Source organism: Phascolarctos cinereus, unplaced genomic scaffold (assembly GCF_003287225.1).
Source record: "Phascolarctos cinereus isolate Bilbo 61053 unplaced genomic scaffold, phaCin_HiC Scaffold_3;HRSCAF=262, whole genome shotgun sequence".
Classification (NCBI taxonomy): domain Eukaryota; kingdom Metazoa; phylum Chordata; class Mammalia; order Diprotodontia; family Phascolarctidae; genus Phascolarctos; species Phascolarctos cinereus.
In genome coordinates, this window is record NW_027555736.1 from 32,131,392 (window position 1) to 32,149,375 (window position 17,984).

General features: G+C 47.1%; 1 protein-coding gene across 4 annotated transcripts in view; it reads left to right on the forward strand.

Moving 5' to 3' along the window:
* The window catches only part of EIF4EBP2 (eukaryotic translation initiation factor 4E binding protein 2), a 64,199-nt gene that overhangs the window by 42,697 nt on the left and 3,518 nt on the right, over positions 1–17,984 (forward strand). The window contains exons 3-4 of one of the 4 annotated variants that reach the window (XR_013485158.1): positions 9,445–9,530; positions 10,937–14,429. The gene's annotated coding sequence lies outside the window, so the exon portion shown is untranslated. Of the gene's footprint in view, positions 1–9,444; positions 14,430–15,932; positions 16,103–17,984 lie in introns of those variants that run through there. The other 3 variants (XR_013485159.1, XR_013485160.1, XR_013485157.1) reach the window with 3 other exon arrangements.

Below are 17,984 nucleotides of genomic sequence, written 5' to 3' on the forward strand. Positions count from 1 at the left end.
ACTGATGGACTGACCAACCGACTCGCCTGCCCCACCTGTAACGGACCCGCTGAGCCTCCAGTTGGGAAGCTGGTCAGCTGACAAACTGACTGAACTCCTAGATGGTATAACTGACCAGTCAAACAACTAACAAACAAGCTGACTGACCGAGTGAGTGACTGGCCAGCTGACCGTTGACCCACCAGCTACCTTACTGGCCGGCTGACCATGTTACCAAGCAACTGACAAACTGTCTGACCGACTCATGAGCTCACTGACTGACCGGCTGACCGACTGACTTGACTGGCTGACCGACTGACTGGCCGGTTATCTCTCTGTCTGTCTGTCTGTCTAACCTCCTCCTCTAGCCCAGTTCAGCCACCAGCATGGAGTCAGGCCCAGGGCAGTTGGCCAAAGGCACGAATAGCTTCCATCTGTGGCTTCTGTTGCTTCCTGCCTTGACCAGAGCAGTGCTCCTCGTATCCAAACTGCGTTCTTTCTCCCTTGGGGTGGGGAGGTAGGAATGGGGTGGTTCCCAAGGGCCCCCCTCCCCGGAGGAGGGGTATCACCTGCTCTAGGGAGCAGGATGTTTGATGAGGCCAACTGTGGTTTCCAGTTGTTCTTCGTTCTTTCACTTGACAAATATTGACTGAGTGACCACCAGGGCCATAGCGCTGTGTGGGGCACTTTGAGAGATACAGAGATGTACAGTTTTTTGGAGTCAAACAATGATAGAATGTGTTAGAAGTCACAGCATGTTAGTGAGAGCTGAAAGACCCTTAGCTCAGAGAGCGCAGAATGCTTGCTGAAAGGGACCATAGAATATAGAATGTTGAGGCTGACCTTTAGGAGATGCAGTATCTGAGCCGAGGGGGCACGAGAACACAACCCGATGCAGAGTGGCCATGCTGGAAGGACCCCCGAAGGAAACAGAATCCAGTCTATACAGGGGGTCTTAACTGGTGGTCCAAGAACGTATGCTTTGATTTCAGTATTTCACATTCCAGTGGAACTGATTTCCCTTGTAATCATCGTATTTTGTGCACTTAAAACACCTGACTGAGAAGGGGTCCGTGTGCTTTACCCGATTGCCAGGGGGACTATGACCCGTAAAAGGTTTGGAAATCTTTACATAGAATGTCAGACCTGGAGGGGACCTTAGAACAAAGAACATCACAAGTGCAGGGGACTTTGAACACAGCATGGCAGAGCTGGGGAGGGCCATAGTGATTCCCTTAAAAAAAAAAAGCTTATTGATGATTTATTTTAACATTTTAACACTTGTGACTCCACATCCCCAGCACCCTGCTCAGTGCTTAATACACCAGGGCCAGGTCATAAGTGCTTCTTTTGTTGATTGACTGACTAATTTCCTGATAATTCACCTGCCCCCGCCCCCTCTCCCCCCATATAGTATGCTGGTAAGTGTTTAACTACTGGATAGGGGGCGGGGACAAAACAAAACTTAAGTTTGACACACCTTTGAGTTTAATTTGCATTATTAACATTTTCTCTATCACTTTCTTAAGTCCAGACATATAAACAAAACAAACCAAGTCCCAATTTGCAAGTGTTTGCTGGTTTCGAAGTGTAAATGTTCACATTCGTAGTTTAAGATCACCTCTCACTAGCAGGTCTGAACTGTTTCCAGCATACCCTTTGTAAGCTGAAAAAAAACAAAACAAAACTGGGTTCACGCCTGGGAGTAAGGCCTCATTCCAGGCCTGTCAATCCCTTTATTTTATGGATAAGGAAACTGGGGCTTTGTTAATAGATTCCATAGCTAGCTAATGGTTCACACCATTAATTCAAATCCAGGTCCAGTGCAGACATACCAGGGATCATACATGGAAGGAAGACATATTCAATACTGGAAATTAAGGGATTTGGTTCAAAATGCGCCCTAAAGTCACATGGACGAAGCCAGAGGGTTAGAGATTTAGAGTTGGGTAGGGTTAGGGGAAGTGTCAGCTCTCTTTATTATCCCAGCAAGGTACAAGACTGAGGAGAGGCTAGAGGGAGGAGGTTCATGCTCTTCTTCTTCCGCCAGTGCTCTGTAGTGCTCATTAGGATTCCAGGAGATAGATTTTTTTTTTTTAAAGAACACCCTAAGCATATTGAAAAGGGAAGGAGATCTGGAGCCTCCAAATTTAGAACCAAGAAGCAGGTGGCATACTCCATAGAGTGTTGGACTTTGAATTAGGAAGACCTGACTTAAATCATGTCTCTAACATTTACTATCTGCTGACTCTGGAAAAGTCACTTGCAGGCAGCTAGGTGTATAGCAGGTAGAATCCCGGGTCCTGGAGTCAGGAAGACCTGAAGGTGCTCCAATTGCACCCTGGAGATGGTAGGAGAAATTGAGGAAGGCTTTCAGGCCACTGAATGGACCCTCCATTTATGGGAAGCCAAGTTGCACAGATGCGCAGGCATGGATGATTGTTGGTGGGAAATTCCAAATAGTTGAAACTTCCCATATCCAGTGGAATACTTGGATGATTTCCCCTCCTGTGAGATTGTAACCTCGAAGAGTTGTGTGTAAAGTTTTGTATTCTCTGGTTGCTAATTCAATGCCTTGCACATTAGGTACTTAAGTATTTATTGAAGTGCAGTGAAACAAGATCAGTTTCTCATATTCAGTTTTGAACAACTTTCCCTGTTCAGGTTCTAACCTGAGCAGGGAGGGACCTGCAGGATGGAGTAACCAGGTCCAAGAGAGAGAGGCGAGACAGAGAGAGAGAGAGAGACAGAGAGAGAGGGAGGGAGGAGGGAGAGGGAGAGGAGAGACAGAGGGGAGAGAGGGAGAGAGAGAGGGGAGAGAGAGACAGAGGAGAGAGGGAGAGGGGAGAGAGAGAGACGGTGGCGGGGGGGGGGGGGGGGGAGAGGTGGAGCTGTCCCTGGGCTGAGATCTTTATAATCCTTGATATCCACCCTGGGGCAGGTGAAACCCTATCTTTTCCCCCAGGTCCCGGATGCTTCAACACCCCCACCCCCACCCCCTGCCGCTCCCCCTTAATCTAAATCTCTGTAGATTAGAGAAATGCAAATTAAAACAAATCAGAGATACGACCTTGGATTCACAGTCTAGGGCTCTCTCCTCTCCCTCCCTTCTCCACCCAAACCTTTGGCTCTGTGCGACTGTGGGGCTGGAAGTCACCCTTTTCCTGAACTGCTCCAGGCAGTGGAGGGGCCAGACTTTTGTTTATGGAGGAGACCAGTTTAGCTTTTGGGATATTACTTTTAAAGTTCCTTGAGGCTAAAAGTAATTGGATGTTTATAAGATCAACTGAGGCCACTTAGGGAAATTTTTTTGCACTACGTAAATGACATCTGTTATTACTATTACTGTTACTATTTAGTTGAATGTAGATAGACAAAGCTTTTCTTCTCTTCCATCTTCTTAGAACATCACAGAATCTCAGAGTTCAGTGGGAGCTTAAAAGGTCTGAGTAGGGCTTCTTTCTAAAGCATGCTCAACTCAGCCTCTGTTTGAAGACCTCTGGTGACAGGAAACTCACTACTCTCCCAGCAAGCTCTGAATGGCTTTAAACAGAACAAGGATTGGATAGTTGTTCAGTCCTGTGTGACTCTTGGACCATAGGACACCAGTACTGTCCATGGGGTTTTCTTAGCCATTTTCTTCTCCAGCGGATTAAGGAAAACTGGAAGTTTGGTGATTTTGCCCAGGGTCACACAGCTAGTAAGAGTCTGAGGCTGGATTTGAACTCAAGTCTTCCTGACCCCAGGCCAGTGTTCTATTCACTGAGCCAATTCAGCTCTCTCCTTAAGCAGAGGAAGAAATTGAGGCCCAGAGAGATTTTGTCACTTGGCCAAGGTCATTCAGGTGGTGGGTAGCAGATTGCAGATTAAGAACCCTTGGAGTAAATGTTCTTTCAACTTTAAATATTATTACCCTGTGCGACTGCAGGAAGGTGCTGCCTGTTATTTCTTACTTTTAAATGGTAGTGTACCTACTCACCTCGCCCATCAATCCATGCTTTTACCATCTCCAATAAGCCTACCTTGGTTAGCCCCACCTAACCACGCGTATTATCCAAGGCATCTGCATTCTTAGGCTCAGCCCCCTTAGAAATCATTCCATTTCCTCTCTCACCCATATTGTAGAAGAGTGCCTAGATCATACAACTGTTAAGTGTATGTAAGTCCTACCTCCGACCCAAGACTTTCCACAACTCTGATCTCGGTCAGTTCCCTTGACTATAGGGTTTTGGTGGCCATCTAGTCCAACCCCTTCTTCTTACAGAGGAGAAAAAGTGACTTGTCCAAGGTCATACAGTATTAGTCAAGATTTGAATCCAGATCCTCTGACTCCCAATCCAGTCTGCTTGGCTGTGAGCATAGGTTTTTACTCCCCAGTTAGACTGTAAGTTCCCTAAGGACAGGACCCCACTGACCTTTCATCCCAGGACCTGCTTATTGACCGATTGAGCCAATATCTCCCATTCACATCAAAGGGGCTGCTTCAAAGCTGCCTGGCAATCATGCGCATCCTGTGTGTCCAAAGCGGGGCTCCCAAGGACTAATATGATTAACCAGCAGGTTAACCTCCTGAGAGGGCAGGAAGCTCCTACCATTATGTAAGAGCTGTGGCCACTTGAAAGAGACTTCACACATGAGTTTTTCAGTGGCTTTCATAGTCTCTGATGTTAGAATCTCCAAGAGAGATGAAGAGATTTCTAAGTGTGTGTCCATTTTACAGATGTAAATGTGGAGGTGTAACCAGTCATTTACCAGACCCACCTCCTAGAGGGAGCTTTAGAGTCATAATAACAAAGTGCTTCACATAAGTTGCCTTATTCTAGCCTCGAGACAGTCGTTGGGAGTAATTGGTCTCAGAGTTTCTTATTTCCATTTTAGACTTCAAGGTTGAGAGATTAGATAATTTGCCCAGAGTCACACAACTAGTATGAATGAGCCAGAGGTAAGATTCGAACCCAGCCTTTCTGACTCTAGGGCAGGCACTCTGTCTATTATAATTATATAATGTAATTATACAGCATAATGTAGAATCTGTTGATGTTAAATAGTATATCATTATGTTAGGGTATATTACAATATTGTGGCATATTGTAATAACATATTGTATGTAATTTTGTGGCATATTATAATCCTCAATTTCTATTGTTCTAAAAATATTTTATTGAAAAATTAACATTATAAATGGAAAGAACAAAACAAACAAAAAATGGATGCCAAAGGCTATCAGGGAAAATGAAGGAGGCAGAAAAAGCGAAAGGTAATCCATAAAAATTTTAAAAGAAATATCACTGAATATCAATACAACCAATTGAGCATTGCCAGTATTCTGAGTTGAAGTGGATAAATATCAGTGCCTAAAACAGCGTTATTTTTCGATCCCTCCCTCTAAGGGCCAGCATCCATCCTCAATCCTCTTGTCTGTTTAGTTAGTGTGAGCATGTGTGTGTGTGAGCATGTGTGTGTGTGTGAGTATGTGAATGTGAGAGTGTGTATGTGTGTGTGTATGTGTGTGTGTATGGGTGTGGGGGCATTCTTCCTGTCCCTTTATTTTTCACTTTGCCTGCTATGGCCTCAAAGGTTTGCAGAGGCCTTTCCTCCGAATAGCCCATGTGGTAGGTGGTGGAAGAATTCCCACATGAAGAAACTGAGGCTCAGCTAAGGAAAGTGCTCTGCGCGTGATCGCTTACTGGATTCATTGCTGTGCACACGTACATTTATGTGTTCTTGTCTCCTCTATCAGAATTCAAGGTCTTGGTGCACAGCAGGGACCATTTCATTCTGCCGACTTGAATCTCCAGCTCCTAGCACAGTGCCCAGCACGTAGTAGGCCCTAAGTCAAATCCAACCTTATGTGGTGGAAAAGGAAACCAAGGCCAAGCGGGAGAAAACGAATCACCCTGGGTCCCCTGGGCTATAAATAGCATGGATGAGGCTTGAACCCAGCCCCCCACACAGAAGCCTGGGGCTGTTTGTTCAGTCCTGTCTGACTCTCTCTGACTCCATGTAGGGTTTTCTTGGCAAAGATACTGGAAGGATCTGCCCTTTCCTTCTTCAGCTCATTTTACAGATGAGAAACTGAGGCAAACAAGGTGAAGTGACTTGGCCAGGGTCACAGGTCTTCCTGACTCCAGACCCAGTGCTCTATCCACTGAGCCACCTAGCAGTCCCAAGGCTTCTTTACCCCATACCATTTCTCCAAATCTTGCCTCCTGCGCCTTTGCGCAGGCTGGTCCCCTGTTCCCCTTCCAGGATTGCCCATCCTCCTCTGTCCTGCTTCTAGGAGCCTAGGAACCTTTCAGGCTCAGCTCACGTGCTAAGTGGCCTTTCCTGAGTCCCCCCTGCCCCCTGAGGGCCCTCGTCTCCCCTGCTCGGAGCCTCCCACCCCCCAGTCACTGTGCATTTATTTTGAACCTATCCTGCATAGACTTGTCTGGGAACAGTGCCTGCGATGCCGAGCAGAGCAGGAGCACCTTGGGGGTCGACGTTGTTTCTCTTTTGTAGCCGTGTCTTCATTGTTCAGTGCTTTGCACATAGTAGGAACTTCATAAATAAACATGTGTTGGGGCAGCGTAGCAGAGTGGAAAGAACCGTGGCTCTGGATTCCGAGGACCTGCGTTCGAATTGTGCCTTGGACATCCACTACCTATGTGACCTTGTGTAAGTCGCTTCATTTTGGACCTCCGTTTTCTCCTGTGTAAACAAGGGGTGTGGAACTAGGCGGCATCTGAGTTCCCTTCTTTTTCTAGTGTTTGGGTGCGGGGCTCTGGTGCCCTCTCCAGGCTCTCTAAGGTTCCTCCCAGCTGTGAGAGTCATAAAGGCAGAGTCTGGGAGGCTGGACTGCAGAGCTGGGGAAACTGAGGCAGAGCCCAGGGGAGGGTCTGGAGCCTAAAGGGCCGTCACTTCTGGCGTCTTCCTGTAGGAGGCGGTGCTTGATCTGAGCTTTCAAGGAAGTTATGAATTTTAGGAGGTGGGAGGGAAGGTGCTGCAGGCGCGTGGGACGCGGAATATGTGGGAAGTACCGAACAGTCTGGAAATAATGGCAGTGGGGCTGCGCAGCTTAACTGCCGAGCACTGAGTCCGTAGAGATCTTAGGGCTCTTGAAGATTAATTTCTCGCTGGCTGGATAGGGTTGGTCATCATTGGAGGAGAAGGTGGCCTTTGATTTGGGCCCAAAAGGATGCGTAGACTTTTCAGGTAGACCGAGTCCCATGGGTTAAGCTAGTCGAGACAGGAAAATAAGACTTTTAAAAAAATAGTATTTTATTTTTTCCAATTATATTGTAAAGACAATTTTTTTTTTAATTTTTAGGCAGTTGGGGTTAAGTGACTTGCCCAGGGTCACACAGCTAGTAAATGTGAAGTGTTTGGTCTGAGGCCAGATATGAATTCCGGTCCTCCTGACTTCAGGGCTGGTCTCTATCCACTGCACCACCCAGCTGCCCCCCATCGCTTCTTTATCTGGATGTGGACAACATTTTCCTTTGCATTTGTCTTGGATCGTTGTATTGCTGAGAAGAGCTGAGTCATTCATAGTTGATCATCACACGGTGTTGCCATTACTGTGTATAGTGTTCTGGTTCTGCTCACTTCACTTTGCATCCATTGATGTATGTCAGAAAGAAGGCTTCTGGGAGTGGCCTTTCTGTTCGGCCTTCTTTGAAGCTGTCCCTCTACACCAATAAACTTTGGGGAATTCCCAACCCCTCTCCCTGCTCCTTCCGTAGTTGAGAGGGAGAAGGCAGGGTGGTGTAGCAGATGGAGCCCTGGCTTTGGAGTCCATAGGCTTAGGTTCTGTCTTTGCTACCCTTTGTGTGACCTTGGCCAAGTCCCTTCCCAGCCCTGGGCCTCAGTCTCCTTGTCTCTAAAAGGAGGGGTTTGGACCGGTTGATCTCTGCTACCTGGCGCAGCTGGGTCTGGAATGCTCTTCCTCCTGGCTTCCTTCAAGGCTCAGTTCCGACCCCGAGAAGCCTTGCTGGTGCCTTGTGCCCCTAGTGCCTTCCCTCTTGAAATTACTTTCCCTTTATTCTGCGTTTCTCAGTGTGTGTGCCTACTCACTCACGTGCTGTTTCCCCCACCACACGTGTAGCACCTTCAGGGCAGGGGCTGGGTTTTGCTCATCCTTATTTCCCCAGCCCTTAGCACAAATCCTCGTTGACAGACCATGTCTTGCTCCCTGTCTGACCTCAGATAGGTCACTTGCTGAACCTCAGTTTCTCCCAACTGCAAAACAGGGCTGATAATCCCCACCTTACAGGGAATGACCTAAAGGTGAAGCTCAGAATGAGGGAGGAAATCTAGCCTCTTGAGGGGCGACCAGGGCGTTCACTCTGTGTGTCCAGCAGGTGGCAGTGTAGGACAGCAGAGCCCCCTCAGGAAGGCAAAGGAACAGCCCCCAGAGTCAGGTCTAATGGAAATGGATGGAAAGTGGGGCTGGGTTACAGAAGCACGGAGCCGGAATGCAGGGGAGGAGGGAGGAAATAAGCATTTATGTAGCGCCTACTGTGTGCGAGGTACTGGACTAAGCACTTTTACAAATATCTCATTTGCTCTTCACTCAACTCTGGGAGGTAGGTACTACTATGATCTCCATTTTACAGGTAGACAGAGGTCAAGTGACTTGCCCAGGGTCACACAGCTGGTAAGTGTCTGAGGCTGGATTTGAACCCAAGTCTTCCTGGATACAGCCCAGGGCTCTGTCCACTGCAGCGCCCCCACCTACCTCAAAGGAGAAAGAGAATTTGCTCTCTATTCAGAAGACCTGGGTTTAAATTCTACTTCCTGTGCTGGGATCTTGGGCAAGTCACTTAACGTACACGGGTGTCAGCTTCCTTATCTGTAAAAGGAAGGGGTTGGGTGAGATGGCTTCTGAGGGTTCTTCCCACTAGAGATGCAGCATACGCAGGCTTCCCACTATGAACGCTTCTGAGCCCTTGGTAACTCAATTCTGGCAAAGCTACCACCACCTTCCTCTTCTACAGCTAGCCCTGGTGGGGTTGGATGTGGGGGGCACATGGGTAGCTGACAGGATGTCAGGATGCTATCGGGGCGATCCTTTGGTCTGAAAAACAAGAAGGTGGGAGAGGGAGAGTCAGGGAGAAAGGGGCAGGCTCCCAGGATTCTCCCGTGGGATTGTTAGGGGTTTTCTGATTCCAGACAGGGGTCATTCTGCAGTTGTCATCTTCTCAGCCTCTGCTATGTTTGAACTTTATCTGTTGATCTTTGGAGAGAAGGAGAGGAGAGGGAAAGCACCTCCCCCTGCCCCAAGGGATGGGAGAGGGAGAGAACAAAGGACCTTCTGAGGACTGGAGGGTCCTGTCCTCGGTCTAATTTTTCTAATCCTCCAGTCTAAAATTTCCCCCAAATCTAGGTTTTATTAGCCCCTTTTGCTTTTACATCGCTGTCATTTCTAGACGTTACTTTCCTGTCCCCCTCTCCCACCCCACATAATTATCCCTTTATTCCCAGGAACTGGACCCTCCCTGGTAACAGAAGAACAACCTAGCCAAAATCATTGATGGAGCCATTGAGGGCGTCTGCACAGTTCATCCACTGTAAGGCTCCCAGCCCTCACCTCTCTGCTCTGAGGAGGGAGATGATTCATCATTGTCTGTTCTTGCAGATAGTGATGGGTTTGAGGCATCCCTTCAGTGGTTGTATCTTTCCTTTGCTGCTCTCCTGGTTCTCCTGCCTTTGCTCTGCATCAGTTCATTGAGCTTTTCCCACGTTTCTGTGAATCCTCCTAGTGATTTCTCACTTCTTCCTGTGATTTCTCCATTTCTTCCTGCCCAATAATACTCCATGATACTCCTGATGGATGGGCACCCAACCTTGTTCTGTCCACTCTCTGACAGCCTGGCATAGGGACTAGATGCGTAGCCCAGAGATCCAAGTTTGAATCCTGCCTCAGATATTTGTGACCTTGGGCCAATCACTTAACTTCTCAGGGACTCAGTTTCCTCCTCTAGAAAAAGGAGCTAATAATAGTATGTACTTGAACCTTATCTCTCAGGGTGATTTGAGAAAAGTGCTTTGTAAACCATAGAGCCACAAACATGAGGTTTTTTAAAAAAATTATTATACTGCCTCCAGGAGGGGCACTGATAGAAATAGGATCTCAAAAACGATTCTCCATAAGCCACAGAGTCCACGAGCCCCAAACCCCCCATTTCCCCTTTCTGTGTGTCCAGCCCGGGTCTTACAGGATTCTCTGTCTCTCTCTTAATTCTTAGCCCCAGCCCTCCCTCTCCAGGTCTGGTTTCCCATTTCACAGCCTGTGGGATTCTGTGCAGTGAGCTGGGGGGGAGGGCCTTATGGATTTGGCTGCCCTACCTGTGAGGTGAGCGAGAGGGTAGCTGCAGGAGGCATTCACAGGGTCTAGTGTAGGAAATGTCAGCCGTGTGTGAAGTGAGAGGGGAAGGCTTACTGAGATGTGGGGGGTGGGGGAGGCAGGGCAGTGAAAGAAGGGACTGTTTCTGATTCTTTTCAGTCCCCCTGGAATAGCAGGGTTGAAAGGGGCCTCAGAGGCTGTCCCATCCAATTCCTAGCTGTCCATGAATCCTTGTCACAACTTCTAGACTTGTGGTTATCCTATGATGTCCAAAGGGAACTCAGACCCCCAGACGTAGCTTAAGCTTATTCTGCTTTTAGATACGTCTTAGGATTTTTTTCCTCCTGACGGAGCAAAATCTGTCTTCTTATAAGAAGACTCTCACCCATGGCTTCTGGTTCTAGCCTCTGGGACTAAGCTGCCCAAGCCTCTCAACTACCTGGTGGTCCAGCCAGATCTTCCCTTCTACAGGCTAACCATCCCCAACTCTTTCTTTTCTTTCTTTCTCTTTTTTTTTAATTAATTAATTTTAGTGAGGCAGTCGGGGTTAAGTGGCTTGCTCAGGGTCACACAGCTAGTAACTGTCAAGTATCTGAGGTCAGATTTGAACTCAGATTCTCCTGATTCCAGGGCCAGTGATCTGTCCACCGTGCCATCTACCTGCCCCCATCCCTGACTCTTTCAAATGATGCTTGCAGATGCTCGAATCTCTTCTCTAGGGAGAATGAATGATCAATTCTGCTTCGGTCCTGGGAGATTTCAGAGCAAAGACTCAGGGATATTTAGCCTGAGCTGAAGATGAAGAGAAGAGAAGCCTTGGAGCAAGATATTTGTCTTCAAAAATTGGAAGCATGGTTTCAGTGGGCACAGCAAAAAGCAATAGTAGAAAGATTCAGAGAACCAGATTCCCTTCATTTATTTTATTATCTTAACAAAATAAATTGTTTTTGTTTATTTCATTCTTGTATGTTTTAATTATTTTATTCTCACTTACACTTGCATATGTAGTATGTGTTGTCTCTCCCTATAGAATGTAAACTGTTTGATAACCAGAACTTTAATTTCTGCTTTTGTATCCTCGGTGCCTAACACAATGCCTGCTGGCACGTGGCAGGCGATTGGTAAACGTTTGTTGATTGATTTGAGCTCAGTCTGGGACAGGCTGCCCCTGACAGAGCTGTTTAAAAATCTCTCCTGAGTAGAAAGCTCCTTGTTGCTGAGAATCCTCCCGAAGAGGCCACGAGGGGGCGCAGTGACTAGAAGTCTGGGTGTGGGGTCTGGAAGATCTGAATTTGACTAGCTGCGTGACTGCTGGGCAAGTCTTCAGCCTCAGGTTACTGCTCTATAAAAGGAGGAGGGGCTTGAAGCTGGTGGCCCCTGTGGGCTTTCCCAACTCTAAAGCTGTGATCCTATGATGAGACTCAGTAACATTGTTGTTGTTCCAACTCTTGGTGACTCCAGTTGGATTTTTCTTGGCAAAGATACTAGAGTGGTGGGCCATTTCCTTCTCCAGTTCATTTTACAGATGAGGAAACTGAGGCAAACAGGGTTAAGTCACACAGGTAGGAAGTGTTTGAGATTGCATCTGAACTCCAGTCTTCCTAGCTCCATGCTGTGCTGTATAGGGGATTTCTGCTAGAGGGGGGAATCCTTTAAGGACCTTTCCAGCTTTGGGATTCTAGGATTTGATGGCAGGGGTTTTAAAAAGCCTCCACTGTGGATTCTGAATGGAGAACTCATCTGCCTCCTGCCAGATGTGACAGAGCCTGAGGCTGTGTGGTCCTTTTACTCTCAGAATCATTGAATTATTGGAGCTGGAAGGAACCTCACAGATTCATAGTCACAAAGGAGGAAACTGAGGTCCAGACAGAGGAAGCAACTTGCCAGAAATCACATAGACCCTAAGCAGCCACATTCGAAGAGCCCAGGGCTTCTGATTTCTGTACCAGTTCTAGGCTGTCTTTTACCATATAGTCTCGGACAAGGTGGTTCACCTCTCTGGGTCTCATCTCAAAAACACCTTTGTCAGCCAACACAGTAAGCATTTATTAGGCACCTGCTATGTGCCAGGCTCTGTGTTAAGTGCTGGGTATACAAAAAAAAGGCAAAAGACAATCCCTGCCCTGCAGCTCACAGTCTAATAGTGGAGACACCAGCAAACTGCTATAGACAGGATAAACTGAAGTTAATCAACGGGGAGAAGGCATTCAGGGGGATCAAGAAAAGCTCCTCAGAGAGGATGAGATTTTAGCTGGCTCTTGAAAGAAGCATCTCCAGTGCCAAGCATGCTGCTTTTTTCCTTTGTGCTGATGAGACCTCACCGGCCTTTGGCATGAGAATGAATTTAGAGACTAGAGGCTCTCTAAGTCTGGGGCTTCTTAAGATTTCTGTGCCGTGAACCCTTTGGGCAGTCTGGGAAAGCCTACGAATCCATTCTCAGAATTGTTTTTACATACATAGAATAAAATCCATAGGATTAGAGAGGAAACAAATTAGAGTGAGATAGTTACCAAAATACTTTTAAAAACACGTTTCTGGGTGTCATGTTAAGAACCTTTGATCTAGTCCCTGTTTTACAGAGTGGGAAACTGAGGCTCAGAAATGTGCAATGATTTGCCCAGAGCTTGGCTTTGAACTCAGTTCTTCTGACACCAAAGCCCCTAGTCTGGCTGCTACTCATGGGTCCTGTGGTTGTATCCTTCCCATTTCTGAAGGCCTCGATGCCTTCAAATGCTGCCTCTTCAGGGAGACCTTAGATTCTAATCCTCCTTCCCTGCCATGAAGCTGTCCCTTCTCTGGACCACCACAGCTCTGCCCTTCTCCTCTAGCATTTTATCCTATTTGCCTTAGACTGAATTTAGTGATGTTGTGGTCTGAGAGGTTGAGACCCCTCAACGACTGGAGTACAGGACGAGGTTGTCTGGAATGAATTCACAGACTCAAGCATTCTTTAAGTCAAGTTAGCAAAAAGTTTATTGTTACGCTTTTCAGCAGGCAAGGATTCTTAAGGAACCTGTTAGAGAGACTGAGGACGGACCTAGGGTTTATATGAAAAAGGACATGGGAAAGGAACGCTAGGGATACTGATTAGGTAATCTAAAGGTCCAGGTGTCTTTGGGAACTATGGAGGGAAAGTATAGGCAGTATACCAGACAGGGAGGGAGATGACAGAGGCATGGATCTTGGGAATCTGGCAGGATGAAGAGTCCTTGGGCTGGCCAAGGCAGCCCTCTCTCTGTCCTGATTAGATTACTAGGCACAGTGTCCTTGGGCTGGGGAGTGATTGTCAGAGACAGTGTTTCTGAGACTAGGGAGGAATTGGGGGTCCGGGTACAAAGCACAAGCACCCAAGCATCCCATCATTGATATGTGTGCCCTGGCACCCTTGAAGGTCTCCTGTCTGCCTGATTGGTCCCTGAGGGCAGGAGCAAAGCCCTCTTCTCTCTTCATCTTGCTTCAAAACAACATCTTGCACAAAGCAAACATTGGATAAATGCGGGGTTAATTCAGACCCATCTACCTTAAGGCCCTGCCCAAAGGTGCTTGGAGAGGATCCCAGGCTCAGAGATGTCCGGGGACTCCAGAAGGATCTCAAAGCTGGAGGGTGAGGGAACCACTCTGTAGAGGACCACAGGTGAGTAGGACTCTGACCCTGAAGGCTGAATAAGCCCTCTCAGATGAGGAGCTTGCTTTTTGGGCAGGATCAGTTCTCTACTCCCAGAAGAAAGATGATTGTGCAAGCCCAACCATAAACAATGTTGCTAGCTCAAGCTCACGTATCAAGTAATGAGACGTTCTGGGAACAAGAAGTACATGGTGGTCTAACGGGAACAACACGGGGTGGATTAAGGAAGTGACCTTGTGAATGATTGCTATAAAACTGCCTGCTGTGCTCTAATAAAGCTGACTCAGTTTTCCATCACGCTTGGAGTCCCGTCTCTTTGTTTTGCCTCCTAGTCTTTGGTCAAGAACCCTTTCTCGGACTTCGCTGCTGGTCAGCGGAGCTGTAACACCTGGTGCCCAATGTGGGGCCGAGGAACAGGTCAGATAGGTGTCGCGAGCCTTTCCTGATTTCGGCCAGAGATCCCCCTGAGACACTGCTAACGCTGGAACCTAGGACACGGTAAGGGGAAGGCTCAGACAAGCCCGCTTTCGGTTACTTTCACTTTCCTCCCGAGCACAGAAAAGCACAAAATGGGGCAGTTACAAGTAAAATCTCCCTGCCAGAGACGTATGAGAAGGTCCTTCGAAAAATCATGAGAGAGAGGGGACTTACAGTATCACATCGTCAGATTAAGGAATTCTTAAACGTAATAGAAATCACTTCGCCTTGGCTACCCCAGGAAGAGACTTTGAATCCTGAAAAGTGGAAGGTGGTAGGAGAGCATCTGACAGAATATTACTCTCGAGTGGGGCCTGAGGACTTTCCAGTCCATTGTTTTCAGCTATACAATGTTTTAAAATTATGCATGGTGGGGCCCGAGCAGCTTCGGGAAGTGAGAAAATTTGATGCAGGTACTCAGATGGAAAAGGAAGGAAGACCAGGGAAAGGGTGGAAAGGGTGAGGAGTGCCTCGCCGCTGAGGCTGAAAATCCGGTTTTTCCCTCTGCTCCGACACTCTCACACAGCCCCTCCTGTCATAACATGAATTCCTTGAACACTGAGCACCTGAATCAAGTCACCCTTTGAGAAAGCCATCAGTCAGGCCAGACAAAAAGGGGAAGATTGTAGTGATCTCGGACCACAGGCATTCTGCGTGCTGGAGAGGGATGATCCTCAGAACCCAGGACAGCATGTACAGGATTATGAATCCCTTGGTATCAGGCTGTTAAGGGAAGTAAAAAAGGCCTCCAGTAACTATGGGCCTGCTTTCATGTGTGTCAGGACACTTTTAGATCAAATTGCCTTTTCCATCCTTCCTCCCTATGACTGGAGGCAGGTTGCCGTACTTGCCTGGAGCCTGGAGATTCTATGCTTTGGTGCTCCGAATACCTAGATGCCGGCAGCAAGCCGCCTGTAACGAGATCCAGCAGATAAATATCACATATGAGCAACTGTCGGGTACAGGGGCCTATCAGCAGGTTGGACGACAACTGCATTATGATATAGCCTCCTATCGACAAGTGGCCATGTGTGCCAGCAAGGCTTGGGCTGCCATCCCACCAAAGGGAGATAAGGGACAATCTTTTGTGAAAGTGACACAAGGGCCCCAGGAAAGGTTCACAGACTTCCTCACTCAAATCGGGGAAGTCACCGCTGCTGAAATTATTATTAGACAATTAGCTAGGGAAAATGGTAATGCAGACTGTAAGAAAGCCCTATCAGGGAGTAAGAAGGACTTATCCACAGAAGAAATGGTACAAAAATGTGCTACAGTGGGCTCACGAATGTTCTATGTTGACCTGTTAGGAGAAAAGTTCGGGGCCATGAATGTTCAGACAGGCACCCAAAAAGGGAAGTTTAGGGAGGATCGCAAGTGTTACAACTGTGAAAAGCCAGGACACCTTCAAGCTTAGTGTAAACAAAAAAGGTAAGGTAGAGAGGAACCGGTTAAACGACTGCGGGTCAGACCCCAAACTCTGTGTCCTAAGTGTAGGAAGGGATATCATTGGGCCTCCTACTGCAGGTCGGGAAACGGGTCTGGGGGCCCCATCAACAACAACGGGGTATGACAGCTGCCGTGAGGACACCACCAAGTCTACAACAACAGTATGTACAACAGGCACAAGCCAACGGGACTCCCGATCCTCCATTCATGTGGTAACAGTCCCTACAGATGCTGAGCATGACGTCCAGGTATCTGCTCATGATCACGTTATTGTTTCAGCACAACCAACACCCCCTCGGCCCTGAATACTGTGGGAATTTTATTGCCCCCTCCGGAAGCCGCATATAGGGATTTTTCCGTATTCCCTCAAGTGTGGCAGAGGGTTCTCCACAGCGAGACTGTTATCAACTCTAGAGATAGGGATTTAACCATCACCATGGGAAACCCTGTGGCGATGGGTTTCCTCATGCATAATGAGACTGGGAAGCTACAGTGCACTGGGGTTGAAAAAGAAATAGAACAAAAAGAACAGCGACAGGAAGACAGGCAAGGGCACAGTGTGTTTTGGACACAAGTGGTCAACACTTCTCGTCCTTTATTGACGCTTCGCCTTCAAGGCCTCTCTTTTACAGGACTAATAGACACAGGGGCAGATAAAACAGTAATCAGCAAAACATATTGGCCGCCTGACTGGCCCTTGAGAAACACCTCTGTAGACATGGTGGGTGTAGGAACTGTGCCCAGTCCTGAAATTAGTGCCAGACCCTTGGTGTGGGAACATGAGGGGAAGCAGGGCAAGATACTACCTTATGTCTTACCCACTTTGCCTACCGATTTGTGGGGATGGGATCTCTTAACACAAATGGGAGTCACTCTTATGACTCAGGATTTATGATGGGGGCTGCTGCATTTCAGCCTCAACCCATAGCCGCAATACCTATCCAGTGGAAAAATGACAACCCCATATGGGCAGAGCAGTGGCCCTTAACAAAAGAAAAGATTGAGGCTCTTAGAGAAATAATACAGGAACAGCTGAGTAAAGGACATATTAAAGAATCAGTAAGCCCATGGAATTCCCCGGTATTTGTAATTAAAAAGAAATCAGGAAAATGGAGAATGCTTACTGATTTAAGGCAAGTGAATGCACAAATGGATACCACGGGTGCTCTCCAACCTGGTCCACCATCCCCTAATATGATCCCCACAGATTGGAAAATGTGGATCATAGATATAAAAGATTGTTTTTATTCTATTCCTATAACCAGTGAAGACTCCCGGCACTTTGCCTTCTCTGTTCCTACAGTTAATTTGCAAGGACCGTATCAAAGATATCAATGGACTGTTCTTCCCCAGGGTCAAATTTATGTAGATTGAGCTCTTCAACGTATAAGATCACGATTTCCACAAATGTATAATACATCATATAGATAACATTCTTGGAGCCTCCCCGGAGGTCGAGGAGTTGGATGCCTCTTTGGAGTGGACTGTTCATGTTCTTGCTTCCATGGGTTTAGAAATAGCTAATGACAGAGTGTAGAAGGGAGAACTGTATCAATACCTTGGTTATACTTTAAAAGATAATCAAGTCACATTACAAAAGTAAAGATTAGGAGAGACCACTTACATACACTGAATGATTTTCAAAAGTTGATTGGGGACATCCAGTGGCTTCGTCCTCATATTGGAATACCCACCTCAGATCTTACCCCTTTATTTGATATTCTTAAAGGACCGACCGATCTTTTGTCATCTCGAACACTTACCCCTCAAGCAGAAGAACAATTACAAAGAATTGAAACTGCGATTAATCAGGCCGCTACAGGCCAGTATATACCTCAAATTCCTTTAGAAATAACCCTCCTTCCTACTCCGGTGTATCCCTCGGCATTAATTCACCAGGGACCTACAATACTTGAATGGGCATTTCCCCCTGCACAGCCCAAACAATTTTTATGTCCTTACCCAGTAGCCGCTGCGATGTTATTGAAAAAGACTATCACCTGCAGTGTTTTTCTTGCAGGTTGCTACCCGCAAACCATACATGTCCCCTACACGCATGATCAATTAGACACCTTGTTTGTTCACAGTATTGAGTGGCAATTGCTCCTTATATATCCCATTATCTTTTCT